Below are 17,288 nucleotides of genomic sequence, written 5' to 3' on the forward strand. Positions count from 1 at the left end.
AATTTATATACTGTTTTTGTTGCAGAGAAATATAACATGATCAATAAATGACTAAAGTGTAAAATATTACATTAATATAAAATTCTATTTTTTAGTAAACTAGAAGTAAACTAGAAATACAAGTAAAGGAGAAAAGGAATAATGAAAAATTTCCCACCGTGAAAGAGCTGGATTTATATATTTTTAAATAGATAATAGGTATCAAATCTCTATTTTGATTCCACTGTATTCATTTTCCAGGTATACTAAAATTTAGATACGAAGTTAAATGAGAAAGGACATTGTATTTTTTTTTAATTTTTTTACCGTGGTAAGACATACATAATACAAAAAATTTACCATTTAACCATTTTAAGTGTACAATTCAGAGGCATTAAATTCACCAACATTTTTGTGCACTATCACCACCACCACTATCCACTGCAAGAACTTTTTCATCTCAAATTGAAACTCTACATCCATTAAACACTAACTCCTCACTAGCCCCTCCCCTAGGTCCTGGTAACCCATCTTCTGTCTCAATGAACTCAACCATTCTAGGTACCTCCTAGAAGTGGAGTCATACAACTGTTGTCCTTTGTGTCTGCTTATTTCACTTGGCATAACATCTTCAAGGTACATATATGTGGCAGCATGGGTCAGAAGTTCTGTCCTTTCTTAGGCTGAATAATATTCCATTGGATGTACATACCACATTTTGTTTATCCATTCATCTGTCCATGGACACCTGGGTTATTTCCATCTTTTGGCCATTATGAATAGCACCGCTACAAACATCAGTGCACAAATGTGTTCCCATCCCTGCATTCAGTTCTTTTTCATATATACTTAGAAACAGAATTGCTAAATCATTTGTTTAATTTTTTAACATAAAAAGTTTACCATATTGTTTACCAGAGCAGCTGTACCATCTTACATTCTGCAATGTGCAAGTGTTTTAATTTCTCTACATCCTCATCAATACTTACTATTTTCTGTTTTGGTTTTTTTATGGACAATGACCATCCCAATGGGTGTGAACTGGTATGTCATTGTGGGGTACATGGTTTTTAAAAACTGGGGTGTATAAAAACATATGTTTAAAGATTGCTGCTGCCTAATCCATGAATCCCCAAGATCATGTTTTTTAAAATCTCCCCCACACTAGGTTTTTGTTTAACTGTGTTTTTCTTCCTATACCATACAAGTGGTTCTAAAGGCAAATGCTATCTTCTTGCCAGATTCTGCCTCACTGATTACAGTGATGGTCCGTAGGTGGGCATCTGGCCCAACATGGGCCAGAATAACCCATCTCTACGACTATAGAGGCCAGTTCAAGTATGAGCTCAACTCAAGACAAGGTAATTGGGACTTCTTCCTTGATATTTTTCCAACTGGATATAGAGGAGAAAGAATCATTTCCTGCCTCTGTGATGCCAGAGGATGTAAACGTAGCCCCTTCTTCAGATAATAGGCAATTGTGCAAAAGGAGAAAATGAAACTCACACTGGGAGAGAGGCAGCAAAGAGACAAGAATTTTGACAAAATTGGAGGCCCTGGATTCAGCATCCTTAGTTTTTCAGCAATTTCTTCCTCATCTGTGCACTATATACCAACAGCCTTACAACACATCCCACATTTTGCTAAAGTTCTAATTAGCTGTTGGATCATTTGCAAATAAGAGTGTTCTGTGTAGTTCAGGCCCTTTAGCAAGGATTGACCTAACAAGTAATTACTAGGCAGGATGAGAATCTCTGGGACAAAAGCCCCTCGTGCCCCGGCACCAGATAAGAGTCAGACCACCTGGTTAAACCTTTTTTTCTTTTCTTTTTTTAAACTAGAGAGCACACAAGGCCCAGAGAGGGCCAAAGTGACACAGCCACTCAGTGGCAGAGGTGGGATCTAAAGCCAGATCTCTTGGTCCCCAAACCAGGGGCCAACCTGCTCTCCTGCCTCTCCTCTACTCTGGGGCACTTTCTCAGGCCCAGGTATGTATATGTATATGTATATGTATATGTATATGTATATGTATATGTATATGTATATGTATATGTATATGTATATGTATATGTATATATGTGTGTGTGTGTGTCTGTGTGTGTGTGTGTGTCTGTGTGTGTGTGTCTCTCTCTCTCTTCCCCATCTCAGACTTATTTTTATCAGTAAATTATTAATGGGTCCTCATTTCCATTAGGCCCCCATGGAGCTTTGTTCTACACCCATCCCAGGCTACCAGGAGTTCAATTCTTAGTACTAGCTCCTCCCCTCAATCTCCCACTTACTCAGTAAAACGTCAACTTCCACATTCTGGTGTTTCCAAGATGCTACCTCCATGTGCATTTTATTATTTTTGAAGAGGACAATTAAATTTCTTCCTCATGGAGGACAAAAAAGACTGCCGATTCAAGTCAGTTCCACCTGATCTATGGCTGGTATAGGAGTTTCTGAAGCAGGTTTTGAAGACTCCAGTCCAGAGTCCTGGAATATGTGCTGTCCAGGTGGTGTCCCCAAGTTGTATATGAAACTAATATAACCTAAACACAATGAAGTGCTACTTTATCTGATGCCATACTATTCAATTTGGGGTTTTCAGAAGTTTTTTAAACACTACACCAAATTGGAGACACCCTACGTGCCAAATGATGACAGACCTAGAGAATACAACAGCTAGTGATTTTAAAAGACTGGGTGCTTTCATATACTAGAGAGTAAACTGCTACAACATATTTCCAGAGAATAATCTGACATGTGCACTAAATGCTTTTAGAGATTTATCCTGTGTCCAAATAATCACAGACATAGGCAAAAGTTTAACTTCAAGTACTTCTACTAGTGTTTAAAATAGACACCTATTTAAAATAGACACCTATTTAAGCAAACTATCTCCAATAGTTTGAAATTCTTAACTTTTTGTACCATGAACCATCTGGCAATATGCTAAAGCCTATGGATGGACGCTTTCTAAGGATAATGTTAAATATATAAAATAGTGATCATAATTTTGTAGTGATAAATACAAACATATCAAGGTTTGTGCAATGGCTGTAAAGGAATCAGACAGGAAATGTCCGATCATCCTACTGATGACTATTATTACTGTCAAAGTATTAGGTCCTGTTAATATTATTGTGATTTGCTGCAAACATTTACAATCAAAGAAATGCTACATTTCAGTTAAACATTGCTAAAAATAAAGATCTAAATTTTCATCTGCCCAAGACATTAGACTAGCTGAATTCTACCATGGACCCCATTAATAATCCCATAATACATCTATCTACATAGTAAAATGCTATGTAACCTTGAAAAAGACATAGAAAATTAAGGACAGAAAGATAAAAGGAAGAGAAAGGCCAACTACTAGTGTGTTCCGAAAAGGCTTCACTTAATAAATACGTATGTTAGACAAAGACTGGAGAGATATACTAAAATGTTAACAGTAGTTATCTCTGAGTAGTGGAATTACATATGATTTTTTTCTTCTAATGTATCTGTTTTCTTCAAAAAAAATTTTTTTTACAGTGAACACATTATTGTAATATGAAAAGAATAATATTCTTAAGAAGGGTAAGGTAACTCAGATTTAACATCCCCCAAATAAATTCAAAAAATTAAAAACTTTTACAAAGTCCATATTAAAAGATTTTAAATTTGACATTAGGAGTTCAGTGACAATATAAAATTAGGATAATTCAATAAATCACAGAACACTAACAATAGAAGAGACTTTGACATCTACTTAGTCGAACCCCTCATTTCACACCAGAAACACCCTCTCTTGTACTGATTCAAGAAGCCTTAACCCTTGACCTCTGCACATTTCCCTCTTCCCCCATTAACTGTAGCCATTTCTTCTTCAGTCAGTAAGATGTAAAACATCCACATTCAGAAACTGAAATGCAAACACTAAAGTGGAAGCAATCCTACCTGTGACGACGACACAATCAGCCTTAGCTTTCAGTGGCAAAGCCCTGACATTCCAGCAGGTGGGGATGGTACCATGCAGACCAAGACTTTCAAAAATTAAACATCACATTCCCTACTTCATAAAGCGAGAAAATGAGCAGGGTCTATGGAAAGGCTCCAGAGCAACCTTACAAGATGTGTTTCTTTTCACGGACTGGAGTTTCAAAGTTGGACCCCCAAGGCCCCTTTTCTACCACAGCTCTTCTACCTACACTTGTACTCCTCTCCACTCAAGTCCAAGTGCTGTTCTGCCCACTCTCTACACATGATCGTACCTGGAACTGGGCTGAGAGTGTAAAAGAGCATCAGGTCGGTAGTGCTCAACACAGTGTGGGACAAACACCGAGACGCTGGCAGGTTCCAGCCTGTGCTCATTCTCCACTCCACAACCAACTCTTCTTCCTACAACAAGCCCTGAACACAAAAGCAAGCCCAGGCCCACCCCCAGGAGCAGCAGCACCACCATTCTACAGATTCTCCATCAGCTCCCCTTCACATCTAGCGGCCAGATGTTCATGACTTTCCGGAGTGCCCTGTGAGCCCCAACTGTCCATCTATGCCAATGCTTCCAAAGGGCTGGTTAGTAAAACTTCCCTGATCTTTCAAGCCCCCGACTCCTCCCTCAACTGTGTAATGACTAAGTCCTATAATTAAATCCCTTAGTCCATAATGCTCATCGTGGATCTGCTTCCCGATCAACCCTGATGGACACTGTATGGTGCAATGGAAGTCATCCCCAAAACATGCCCACAGTAAATATGGTAGCTGGGAATTTTTCTCAGAGAGCCGAAGACATGAGCAAACCCCGATGGAAGAGGCCTAGGTGAACAGAAGAGGATCGATGCCACTTCCTGTCCTGCCAATCCAACATGTCCAATTCAGAGCCCACCAGCCACATAAGGCCACAGAGTACTTGAAAAGTACTTGTTCCAAGTGGGGAAATTAAATTTTTAATTTTACCTGATTAAAATTTAAATTAAAACACTGGCAATTCAAGTCTGTTTCTGGAAAACTTAAGTATGGTTTAGAACAACTTGAATATGTGAATCTACATTTTAACTTTATGACACCTAAATATGTTATCAACTCTGATGAAAATGTATAGTTCAAATTGAGATGGGCTGTGAGTATAAAATATAATGCATGTCATTAAAATAATTCTGTATCATTTCACAATAAACATATCAAACCACTGTTATATACCTAAAACTAACACAATGTTATGTCAATTATATCTCAATAAAATTTTTTTAAATTTCTAAACTTTGAAGACTCAGTATAAGAAAATCATAAATATCTCAATAATCTTTCATATAAACCACATGTTTAAATAATATTTTGGATTAAATAAAATATATTATTAAACTTAAAAAAACACCATATGGAGAAGGCATTAAGTCCATTATTTTACAAGTACTGACACCAGGATCAAAGGAGGTAGAGCAAGATAACCAAGGTGACATAGCTAGCACTCAGTGTAGACTCACACTGCATGTGCTTAAAAAAGGTAAAAAACTGGGGGAAGGGCACTGCTCAGTGGCAGAGCGCATGCTTAGCATACAAGAGGTCCTGGGTTCAATCCCCAAGACCTCCATTCAGTCAGTCAATCAACCTAATTACCTCCCACCCCTAAAACAAACAAAATAAGGTAAACATCTCAAGACAATACATAAATACAGAGTAAAAAAGATCACTTCCACATTCTTTCAGCACTCCTCCATCCTCAATCCTACAATCTCCTCCAAATGAAAGAGTTTTATATTCCTTTTACACTATTTTTGATGCATGTATGAACAACACTGATATTATTCAACTTTAAGTTCTGCCCATATAATAGTTTTTTTAACGTACCTATTACATGAGATTCTCATGTGTCAGGCACTAGCTAGGCAACAGGAATATGGTAAGCGAGGAAAAACAGCTATAGCTCTTGCCTTTATGGATTTACAATCTAGTAGTGGAGACAATCCAAATAATCACACAAGTGATAAGCTAGAATGTGAGTGAAGTGCCAGGAAGGAAAGAGACATGATGATATAAAGTATGTAAGGGGGTTCCTGGCCTAACAGGGGAATGCTGGTTAATATTTCCTTAAGTATGCTTTTCAAATATCTTGCTAATCTAAGTTACATCTGATTATTAGACAGTTGAAGCATTTTTTCCCCAAATAGAAGAAATAGAGAACAGCAAGAAACTATCAATTTTCAGTTCTTTTGCCCTCTTTTCTTTGAGGATAAGTTCTTATCCTATGCCCTTACCTTTACATTAGTAAGCTGGTATTACTGTCCTCTGCAAGGTTAAAAAAAAAAAAAGGGAAAAAGTCTAGAGATAATTTGACTACATTTTTCTAAGTACTTGGTAAGATTTAAAATACTTTAAACTATGGCACTTTTTTGCAGAGGCCTCTAATTTTAAATATTATTTTCCTTTTTTTTTTAAGGGGCACATTAAACAAATTTGATCTCTCCCTCTCCAGGTGTTAGAACAAAGTTACTTAAGATACACTTTGTCTAGGATAGCCAGATTGCTGGTAAAAACTAAAACTCAACTCATCTGCATAAGAATGAATAGTGCCACTTACAACTTAGTTTCTACTTTCCTGTTTATCGGCAAAGGATCTAAGGACATAGGTTCAAACTGGGGTTTCACAGCTATTCTAAATCTGGATTCTTATCTGTACACACACTGTTATACACAGGGGTTTAGAACCACACAGGGGTGTGAATTCAAGATGATTACTATTCCCAGCCATCATTAACATTTCAAAGAGTTAAAGTTGCCTGTAAGGAATACTTGCCAGTCTAAACCTATTTTAAAGCATTTCCCCATGGGATTTTTTCATAGAAACTAGATAAGGAAGAATTAAAAAGCTATATATCTTCTTCTAACTTCCTAACAAAGGAAGGAATCACAACTGTCTTTAAGATAGTTTAATTTTTCAGTGCCTGATGGAGTTTCCACCTCAATAGAGGGAAAAAAAAAAAAAAAGGTGAGCAGGAATTCAATAGGGAAAAGATAAAAGACTAATACTGTTTTTTTTTTAAACTGTTCCACTTTAAAAGAAATGGGAATTAAAATAAGAATGCTGGTTACCAACCTGGAAACATTAAAGATGTAATATTCAATGGTATTCAGTCATTTTGGTAATTTTCTTCCCTACACATGTGGTGAGAAAAGCACTCTCAAACTGCTGGAGAGGCCATAAAAAAAGGGATAGCATTTCCATAAATCATCAAGAGTTTAAAAATTATTTAAATAGTTCAACCTAGCAATTCTCTTGCAAAAAAAAAAAAACCTTTCCTAAGTAAATACTCATAAATGCAGAGAAATATCTACCTATAAAGATTGTTGTCACAAAGCTATTAATGGTGAGAAACTATTTCTTTGATAATAGAACAGGAACTCAGCCATTAAAATTCATCAGCACATGATAAAGGAGACTGCTTAAGTGTCAGAGAGAGAGAGAATAAACTATAGAAAGCATGATTATAGCTACACGAAAATATCCAGAAGTATGTAGAAAGAGACTACCAGTAATCTAAGCAAATGCAGTAGACTGCAGTCAGCACAATATATAAATTTGTACTGAATTTTCCAAATTGTCTATAGCAAATATATATTACAAGAACTCAGAAAATGGCTTGAAGAATTTAAAATCTGAATATGGCTCTCTAACAAAGGAACTCATAATTTTAAAAACACAGTACATTTTCTTAAAAGAAGACAGTTCATTTTTATTTAAAAGAACTTGGTATTAAAACTTCTGGGATATTTTTTGGTCATTAGTATTACAGTCTCTTTATGTTTATATCCAATACAAATGTTAGTAGTCTAGTACTTCTAGGATTCTGTTAGGAAAGTAAGATATAGTCAAAGACTTTCTTACAGGGAAGATCACTGCCATATTAAAAGTTAATTAACATAGCATGTACAACTTCAGATAAGAAAGGAAAATACGAAGTGAGAATTATCTCCTTTCTCAAATTCCCCAGCCCAAGAGGTGTCTTTCAAAGATTCTTTCATACACACAAGGATGTAAATGCATAGTTTTTTTAAAAATGTACACAAATTTACTACTTCACTTTTTTTCAGATATATTTTGGAGATCCTTCCATATGGGCACATACAGATCAACTTCCTTCTTTTGTGACAACATAGTCCATTTTATGAACATAACATATTTAACTATTTCTCAACTGATGGACATTCAGTTTGTTCCTAGTAGTTGTATTCCTAGTTCTGCAAATAAGGCAATAAACATCCCTCCACTTTATTTTGTCTTTCTCAGGCAAATATACTTGTTAAGTGCACAGAATTCATGATCCAGCAGCTTTAAACTGACAGATGCTGGCCAAAATTGCCCCAGGAATCACAGAAGTTTAAATTCCTAACTATACAAGGACTATTTCTCCACACTCTTCCCAAATCTTACTTTTTATGAATCTGACAGTTAAAAAATAGAATCCCATTGTTTTAGTTTCTGATAAGATTCTGAGACTGAATGACAAGGGTCTGTCATATCTCCTTAACTTACTTTTTTAAGATTCAACATTCTTTCATTTGCCTGTCGCCCTTTTCCTCCTAATAGTTCCCATCTCAGAAAATGGATTTGCTAGACAAAATTTGATTCTATTCCTCTTCATGCCCCATTATCAGCAGATCTTGTTAAACCTACTTCTGAAATGTGTATTAAATCTGTCCACTTACCTTGCTGCCATTAGTATCATACTAGCCCAAGCTAACACACACTCCTCACCTGGACTACTGCAACAGCCTCTTGATCGCTCTCTGCTTTACCACTTCACACACTTCCTACCCCCCACCCCCCAAAGCCTTGCCACTCCTTAAGTATACCAGCTTCAGGTCCATCCACCCACCCCAAGGCCTTCCTGTTCCCACTGCTTACAATTTTATCCTGGTTTCTCTGTATGGCTGGCTCTTCATCATTCAGGTCTTCAGCCTGCCTGTCACTTCCTCAGAGAGAAGCCTTCCCTCAACAGCATGTGGGGAAACAATTTATGTAACCACTAAGCCCCAACCCGAGTCATTCCCTACCGTGACCCCTTGTTTTCTTTCTTTCCTACCACGTCGTGTAAACTGACATACTGTTTGTTCCTATTCCCCACCATACTTCTGCTGTAACAGACAGTTCAAAGCTCTTTTATGGGTGCACATCTGCTCACATCTGTATTCACAGCACCTAAAACAGCTTGTAATATGTTGACTGAAAGAACTGCCTCTTCATGTATGTTTTAACCATTTTTATGGGGTTGTTAGTTTCATTAATTCATAAGAATACTCTGTAATTTAAGAAAGTTAACCTTCTGTTGTGTATTGCAAGTATCTTTTCTCCTTGGTCACATATCCACCCATTAAAAGCATACAATTCAATGGTTTTTAGTACTTCCACAGAGTTGTGCAATTATCACAATTAGATTTAGAACATTCCATCACCTCAAAAAGAAACCCATTCCCTTCAGCTGTCACCTCCACTCCCTCCCACCTCTCTCAGCCCTAAGCAACCCACTAATCTACTTTCTGTACCTACAGACTTGCCTATTCTGGGCATCTCATATAAGTGGAATGATGTAATATGCTGTCCTTAACTAGCTTTTTTCACTTTAGCATATTGTTTACAGTTTTAACGTGTTTTAGCATGAAACAGGTCTTCATTCCTTTTTACTGCCAACTATTCCACTGTATGGCTATAGCACATTTTGTTTATCTACTTATCAACTGACAGACATCTGAACTGTTTCCACATTTTGGGTACTATGAAAAAATGTGGTTATAAACATTCGTGCACAAGTCTTGCGTGAACACTGCTTTCATTTCTCTTAGGTATACTCCTAGGAACAAATTTGTGGGTCATTACAGTAACTCTACATTTAACCTTCTGAGTAGCTGCCAAACTGTTTTTCAAAGCAGCTGTATTTTACATTAGCAATGTGTAAGAGTTCTAGTTTTTCAACAACTGTTACTGCATGTTTTTTTTTCCCCTCACATCCATCCTACTGGGTGTGAAGAGGCTCAACTGCTCGAAGATCAGACAATGTGAACAGAAGAGGATGACTGCAATGGATCAAGACACATCAAACACACTAAACCCATGAATCCACACTGACACTGAAAAACAATTTACTGGTCAGCTTTGAAGAATTCTGGAGAATAAGCTCAACATTAGGAAAGAAAATACAGAAAAATAATCATGCATTTATCTGCCTTTACTAAGTGTTCTATTCTTCAGGTTAACCAAACAGTTGATGAAAGTAAGTTTACTTTTGTAAAAGTGTAGCCGTTAATACACGAACACATGAGAATTAGAGAATTGCTATTTGGCAATCCCTAATAAATTAATGCATCTAAGTAGTGATCATCAATAGCTGCTAAGATCACTCTATAGAAGTATCCAATATGACCTACAAAGTATTCTCATTCTGAAGTCAGGCTGGAATAAACTTATTTAGTATCTCCACACAAGCTTTCAGGCAATCTTAAATACAAAGGTCACTTAAAAATACAAATTACAACCAGTATTAACCAAATATTTTCAGAAAACCAACAGATTCAATGAGGCAGAAATCTTACCATAAAATCTTGAGGGAATAAAGGATAATAAAGCCAAGAACAAGATTTTAAAATAAATACTGTATGCCCAGAAAGATAACAGACTATCAACTGGGGACACTGAAAGTTAAAATTTGATTATGTAAGTAAAACCAATATGTGGTCTGAATGGTAGAAAAGAAAGAGCTAGAAAACATAATATTGAGGTGAAAAGACAAAGACAAAGTAGTTTTTTCAGAATTATAATAAGCAGGAGGACAAAATATGTTGAAAAATGAAGTAAAATTGAAAAAACTACTCACTACCACTCAACTGGACACTTCCTAAGCTCTTCACATGTACTATCTCACTTCTCTTCACAATAGGTACTAGCCTAGAGGAGAATTAAAATAAGGGTTAAATAAAATTTTAAGTCATTTAAGCTTCATTTCCAGTAATGGCTGACAAGGTGATTCATATTAACCTGCTTCCCCCAAAATAAAAAATCTTCAATTAATAAAAAAGAGAGACATCATCTTAGATCTCAGAAGACAGGAAAGACCTACCATTCTGATTCTGACAAAAAGCAAACACCGAGAAGAGAAAGCAAAATACCAGAGTACCAAAGTCACAGACCTTATGAAAGTATCTGCCAGTCAGCAAACTGAGGTTTTGGTTCTAAAGCCTGAAGAGGCAAAGGGAGGAAAGCCGAGAGTCAAAGCATGCCCAGCAGGGGGTCTAACAGGCCACTGCATCTACTGACCTACAACACCTGTGGTACCTCAGGGTGGAAATGAACCAGAATGAAACCAGGGCTCCAAACCTCTGCCAAGATATTGGAAATTAAAATCTCAAAGGTGGAGTTCAGCATCAAATGAGGCAGAGTACAGGAAAAGAAGTAAACTAGAATATAGGATAAAAATCTCTCACATGAAGGGGAGAAAACAACAACAAAAGGAAAATACCAAAGAGAGGATGAGAGGAGGACAGAATGAGAGAGTAGAATAAATGTTTAATTAGACTCACTGAATAAGAAGAGATAAAAATGAAGCAGAGGAAATACATGAAGAGATAATGGCTGTAAAATGAGTACTAACAGATACGAATCTATACATATAAGAAGCCCATGAACTCGCAAGCAAGAATAACAAAGATATCATGTGTAGACTAAGAGTGAAACAGCAGAAAAGACTAATATACTAATAGGGAAAATTAAAACAAAGAGTAAGAGACAGACAACAAGAAATTTCCAAAAAGATTTGTCAACAAAACCCCGAGACCCTGAAGATAAATATATAGAGTGGAATGATAAATGCCAAGCAAGAATTCTGTAACCAGCAAGTACATTCTAAGAAATAAAGGTGAAATAAAAACATCTTCAGGGAAGATTAAAGAATTCATTACCACTACATTCACACTAAAGAAAACACTAAAAATGTTCCTCAGGCAGAAGGAAAATGAACTTACATGGAAGCACAGAAATTCAGCAAAGAGCAGCAACAAAAAGAGGATATGTGTGAGCAAGACTAAGTAAATAATGCTTATATAAAATAATTCCTCCTGGGATTTAAAAATATACAGTTAAAATGCCTACTATGAAAGCTGTGGAGACAGAGTAACCAGAGTTCTGTAAGGTCCTTGCATTTTCCAGAAGTGATAAAAGCATTAATTTGTGGTAATAAGTCTAAGATATATGTTGTAATTTCTAGGATAGTCACAAAAAGAACGGTAAAAGGATGTTTAACCAAACAATAGGAGTAACTTTGAATAAAGAATACTTGATTTATCCGAAAGGACACAGAACATGAAGGACTAAGAGAAGACCTAATAAAGATAGATTTAAGCATAAGTATGTTAATAGTTCAACTACATGCTTTAAAAAAAAACTGCAATTAAGACACATACTATAGCACAATGAGTTAAAATCAAAATCTTAACTATATGCTGATTACCAAAGTCATGTCTTAAAAATACAAGGTTGCTTACAGGTTGAAAAATACAAGAAAAGATACACCATGCCAAAAATAATTAAGGAAAGCTGGTGTAACTATACAAATATCAAAATAACGTTAAGGCAAAAACATGAGATAAACAAGAGCATTTCATAAGTATAAAGGGACCAATTCACAAGAGGATGTAATTTTAAAATTTAACAGTCTACAAAAATCTATAAAGAAAAAAATCAGCACATCTAAAAAGAGAGATAGACAAGACTGTAACAAAAGCGAGTGGTTTTAACACATTTCTCTCTCAGTTAACTGACAGACTAAAAAAAATAAAATAAAAATAAAGAGGATCTGAAACATAAAATTAACAAACTTGACCTAATTGACATAAACAGAATACTCCATCCAACATGTGCTCAACACACCTTCTTCAAAAGTATACACAAAACATTTGACGAAGTAGGGCATAAAGAAAGTCTCAACGACTTTCAAAGACTAAAATCACATGGAAGATATTCTATGATCATAGGAGAATTTAGATAAAATTTCACTATAAAAAGACAAGAAAAAGTTCTAAACGTTTTAAAGTTAAACCACCTATTTCTTCAGGGGTCAACACGGTATCCAATGGAAATTAGAAAATATTTTTAACTGAATGATAATTAAAAATTTATCACAAATCATAGAATGCACTTAAACCCATGCTAAGAAGGAAATGTGTAGACTTTGGTGCAAGTATTAGAAAGATTAAAAGTTTATGATCAGGATGGTATCAGTGAAACGGCAGAACAAGGACCTCTGAAAATTCTTTCCTCCATAAAACCAGGGAGAACACTGGCAAAATGTGTCAGAATAGATTTTTTGGGGCCTCTGGAAATAAAACAAAGGCTTGCAGTAATCAGGAACATTTATTTAAAACACAAAGACAAAACAGCAGAATCTTGGTTAAAAAAAACTATTCTTTGTGGCCTTTATCTTGCACTCTTCCCGTCTCCTCCTCCCTAGCTCTGCAGTAACCTTGAAAACCAACAGCCCACAGTCATGATGGAAATAAGCCACCAGTTCAAAATTTAAATAGTTATATAGGGATATTTGCATGTGGATAAACTATATATAGAAAAGCACAGAAAGATAATGGTTAAATCTGGGGAAAGGGAGATGTGATCATTAGGGAAAACATGGGGAACTTTTGGGGTACTGGTAATGTAAGTAGTAGTTACGTAGATGTTTACTCCATGACTTACAGTGTACAATGATTTCAGCAAATTCCTGGACACGTATGCTACACTTAATTCAGAAAAGTCAAGAAAATCAGTTCAAAAATGATAATCTAAAAAACCAATGAAAGTGACTGAAGTCTAAATATGTACACACACATCAAAACTGCAATAAATCATAACCCTAAAGAAAATGAGTGTAAGACCTAAAGAGGCACTTCAGGAAACAGGATATCCAAAGGTCAACAAACATGAAAAGGTGCTCAACTTCCTGAAACATCGGGGAAATGAAAATTAAAACCGCAATAGAGATACTGTCATACACTCACCAAAATGGCTAAGGTGAAAAAGACAGTACACCAATTATTGGTGAGGATGTAGAAGAATCCAAATCATCTGACACTGTCACAAGTATAAACTGATGTAATCCCTGTGAAAAACTGACAGCATCTATTAATGCTGAAATCACACAAACCCTGTAAGCCAATATTCTCTCTGCTAGGAGTACACCCAAGAGAAATAAATTCGCCAAAAGACATGTTCATAGCAGCACTACTCATAATGGCCCCAAATGCCTATTAACAGCAGTGAATAAGCTCGGCACATTCATACAACAGAATACTGTACAGCAATGGGAACAAATGATCTACAACCACTGCTGTAATATGGATAAATCTCATAGCTTAAGAGTACATATTTATGACTCTATTTATAGCAATTCCAAAACAGGTAAAAAATTTATGCATTTAAAAGTCAGCATAGTGGTGTACCCTTCACTAGTGAAGAGGCTGCAGGATCGCCAGGGGGCTTCTGGTCTATTGCCTTTGTAGTTAAGTGGACATACACAATGTGTTCGGAATGTGAAAATTCATTAAATCTGCATATTTATCACTTACATACTTTCATGCATGTTATACTTTGATAAAAAGTTACATTTTTAATCACTTAACTGTTAAAGCCATATATTAAGCTTCCACAAAAATTTATTTTGTGGGAAACAGGACTTCCCGAGAGTAATTTGAACTGTCTCCTGTTAGCTGGGACTGAATATATTAAAGTTTATTTCAGAATAGCTTTTCAGATAATTTAGTGATGATACTGTTTAATGATGCCCCAGAATAAAAAAGGAAACCATCTCGGTCAGAAATTCAATATATCAAGCTACAACTATACAATTCTTTGGTCCTAAATTAAAAGTCAGCAGTTCGTCTAGATCTGGGTGCTGGGTACATGCTTGTGTTCAGTTTGACAAAGTGTGAGCTCTTTACTTATGTACTTTTCTGTATGTTTATTATACTTAAACAAAAAATATGAATCAGCATTTCAGTCCCACATCTTACTTATTTTGAACTACTTTGGCTAATCTATCCCTTTTGTAAGCTTTCAAGCTATTTTAAATGGTTACGGAGAAGTCTCATCTCAATGAGTTAACATGAAACTTCTCCCTCCAGTCACTGCCCCTAGCCATATTATATACTCAGTCTCCCTACCTATCCCTCCCTTAAGGTCATCTTACCAATTTTCACACTGTACAGACACTTAATAAAAACTCAGTTCATTTATGCTTTAATCACATTTCCATTTACAGCCGATTTCCTTCCTTCCTTCCTCACAGAGTTGAACAGATTATAGCTTAAAGGATTAGGGAGTGTGGAAAGGGCCCTCTAGGTGGCAGGCATCCCTCTCATGAAGACTGTGTACATCCCCTCCACACGGCTGCTTGGGAAAGAGACCTAGCTCTGGCCTAACCTTCCAGCACCATCCCAACTCCTACCACCCCACACACAACAAGGGCCTTCTTGGTGGGACACTAGCCCCAAAGCTCAGGCCTTATGTGACTTCCCCTGAACCACAGAAAGTCACAACTTCCCTGCATGTCAACCGGTGGGCATTAAGACAGCTTCAGCTACTCTCCTCCTCTCCCTGCCTGGCATCACCTTCCAATTTCTCTTTCATCTCTACTCAGTCAAGGACAGAGAGCAAGTCTGCTGCCTAACAAGGGGCTCAACCTTGCCTTCTTTCTTGGAAGCATCATCAGTCTACACAAATGCTTCTCCTAGAAGACCTTGCCTAGCTTCACAGAGGAAGCAGCATCCCACCCTACTCTCCTACATGCTCCACTGAGTGGGGATGAAATCACATCAAATGCTACCCTCCAAAAGCAGTCTTCTTATACAGACCAGGGGAAGGCTGAGATCATGTTTGTGGTAGCAAGAACAGCTCTGTGGCCTCTTGGTAAGCCCTCAGTGAGCCCTCATTTTTGGGGACTGACATTGTACCACGGTCACTTCACACTTCCTCATTCTCAGGGTTGGACCCCAAAGCCAATTTTAAAGCAAGAAAAAAATCTACTCAACATCCAGTTACACTGAAATAACTTTCTCTTCTTAAAGGCCTATTTCAAATGCTGCTTTATCCAAAAAGTGTTTCCTAGTTCCCTAACCAATACAGCCTCTCCCTCCTTTGACCTTGTCACAGCACTTCTCCAATAACACCTTATCAACCAAGTGTGTAGTTCTGTTACTACTCTTACTGCAAACCATATGCAATGAAATTTTGTCACAGCTAACAAACAGCCTTGCAAATGACTTGACTCAAACATTTGTTCAAATGGAAAAAATAAGTGGTATGTAACTATTGCAAAGTCAGGTATACCTACATGAAACAAGTTTTGCAATTAAAAGTAATTGTCATCTATGCAAAATCCAAACAGCAATGTGAAACACTGTGCCAAAATACACCATTTTTAACAAGTTGTTATTATAAAACATGGATTTTGTTTTTGTTTTTGTTTTTTTACAGAAGAACTAGTGGGAAAAGTACCCAGAAAAAAAATCATCTCTAATGCCTTCACTGTTACATTTACATCTTGTTATTCCAGTCTTTCTCTTTGCATTTATACGTACCTAAGACCATATACTATTTTGTACTTTTTCATTTCGGTTTCTGTGATTGTCTATGTCATTACGTAGTCTCCTACAAACAGCACATTTAATAACTGCAGAACATTCCACTGTATGGTTACTTAAGCTTTTGTTCTCACCAAATTGTCCCTAGTTATGATGCTGCAACAATCTTGTTCTTAAGTTTTCATCATTCTGATTATCTTCTTAGGTAACAAAATTACTTTTGACCAGAAGCTACAAATTCAGGTTATTTCTTACAGATCTTCATGGAAAATACATACCCAGGTTTACTTCCTCATTAACCACAAGGTGGGTTTTTTTGCGGAGGAGACCTGGGAAAGCTGCTCTCTGCCATAGGCCACGCAGTTCTCCGTTACCACTTGGGACCAAGAGCCCATAGCCCTGAGCCAGTATTTCAGGTGGGGACAGGGAGATAGCTGGCCATATAGTGGGCGCTAGGTATGTGCACAGGGCCCAGAACACCTGCTACCTTGACCAGAATCTCTCCTACAATCCCTTGAAGTCCCTTCAAACTTCAGTACTGCTTCCTCATCTGAGCCCCAGGAGAAGAACCTTGAGAGGCATTTGGGGGTATGTACCATTCTGTCCTACAGGTGGAAAAACTACTAACTTTCTCAGTACCCGAGGTTAAACTTAGAACCCAGGTTCCCCTATTCCTTCAAGGTACTCTTCCTATTGTACCTTTTGAATGTGTGCCCAAGAAGGCT

At 36.8% G+C, this 17,288-nt stretch overlaps 1 protein-coding gene and 1 long non-coding RNA gene across 15 annotated transcripts in view; one reads left to right on the top strand and one right to left on the bottom strand.

Moving 5' to 3' along the window:
- Nucleotides 1–17,288, bottom strand: part of CPEB1 (cytoplasmic polyadenylation element binding protein 1) — a 67,255-nt gene that overhangs the window by 33,020 nt on the left and 16,947 nt on the right. The gene's annotated exons all lie outside the window — the stretch shown is intronic.
- Nucleotides 1,241–10,158, top strand: LOC140689729 (uncharacterized). Its single transcript, XR_012064803.1, has 3 exons — nucleotides 1,241–1,340; nucleotides 1,821–1,967; nucleotides 9,972–10,158. It is a non-coding gene; the product is annotated as an uncharacterized lncRNA (long non-coding RNA).

This window comes from Vicugna pacos, chromosome 27 (assembly GCF_048564905.1).
Source record: "Vicugna pacos chromosome 27, VicPac4, whole genome shotgun sequence".
NCBI classification, from domain to species: domain Eukaryota; kingdom Metazoa; phylum Chordata; class Mammalia; order Artiodactyla; family Camelidae; genus Vicugna; species Vicugna pacos.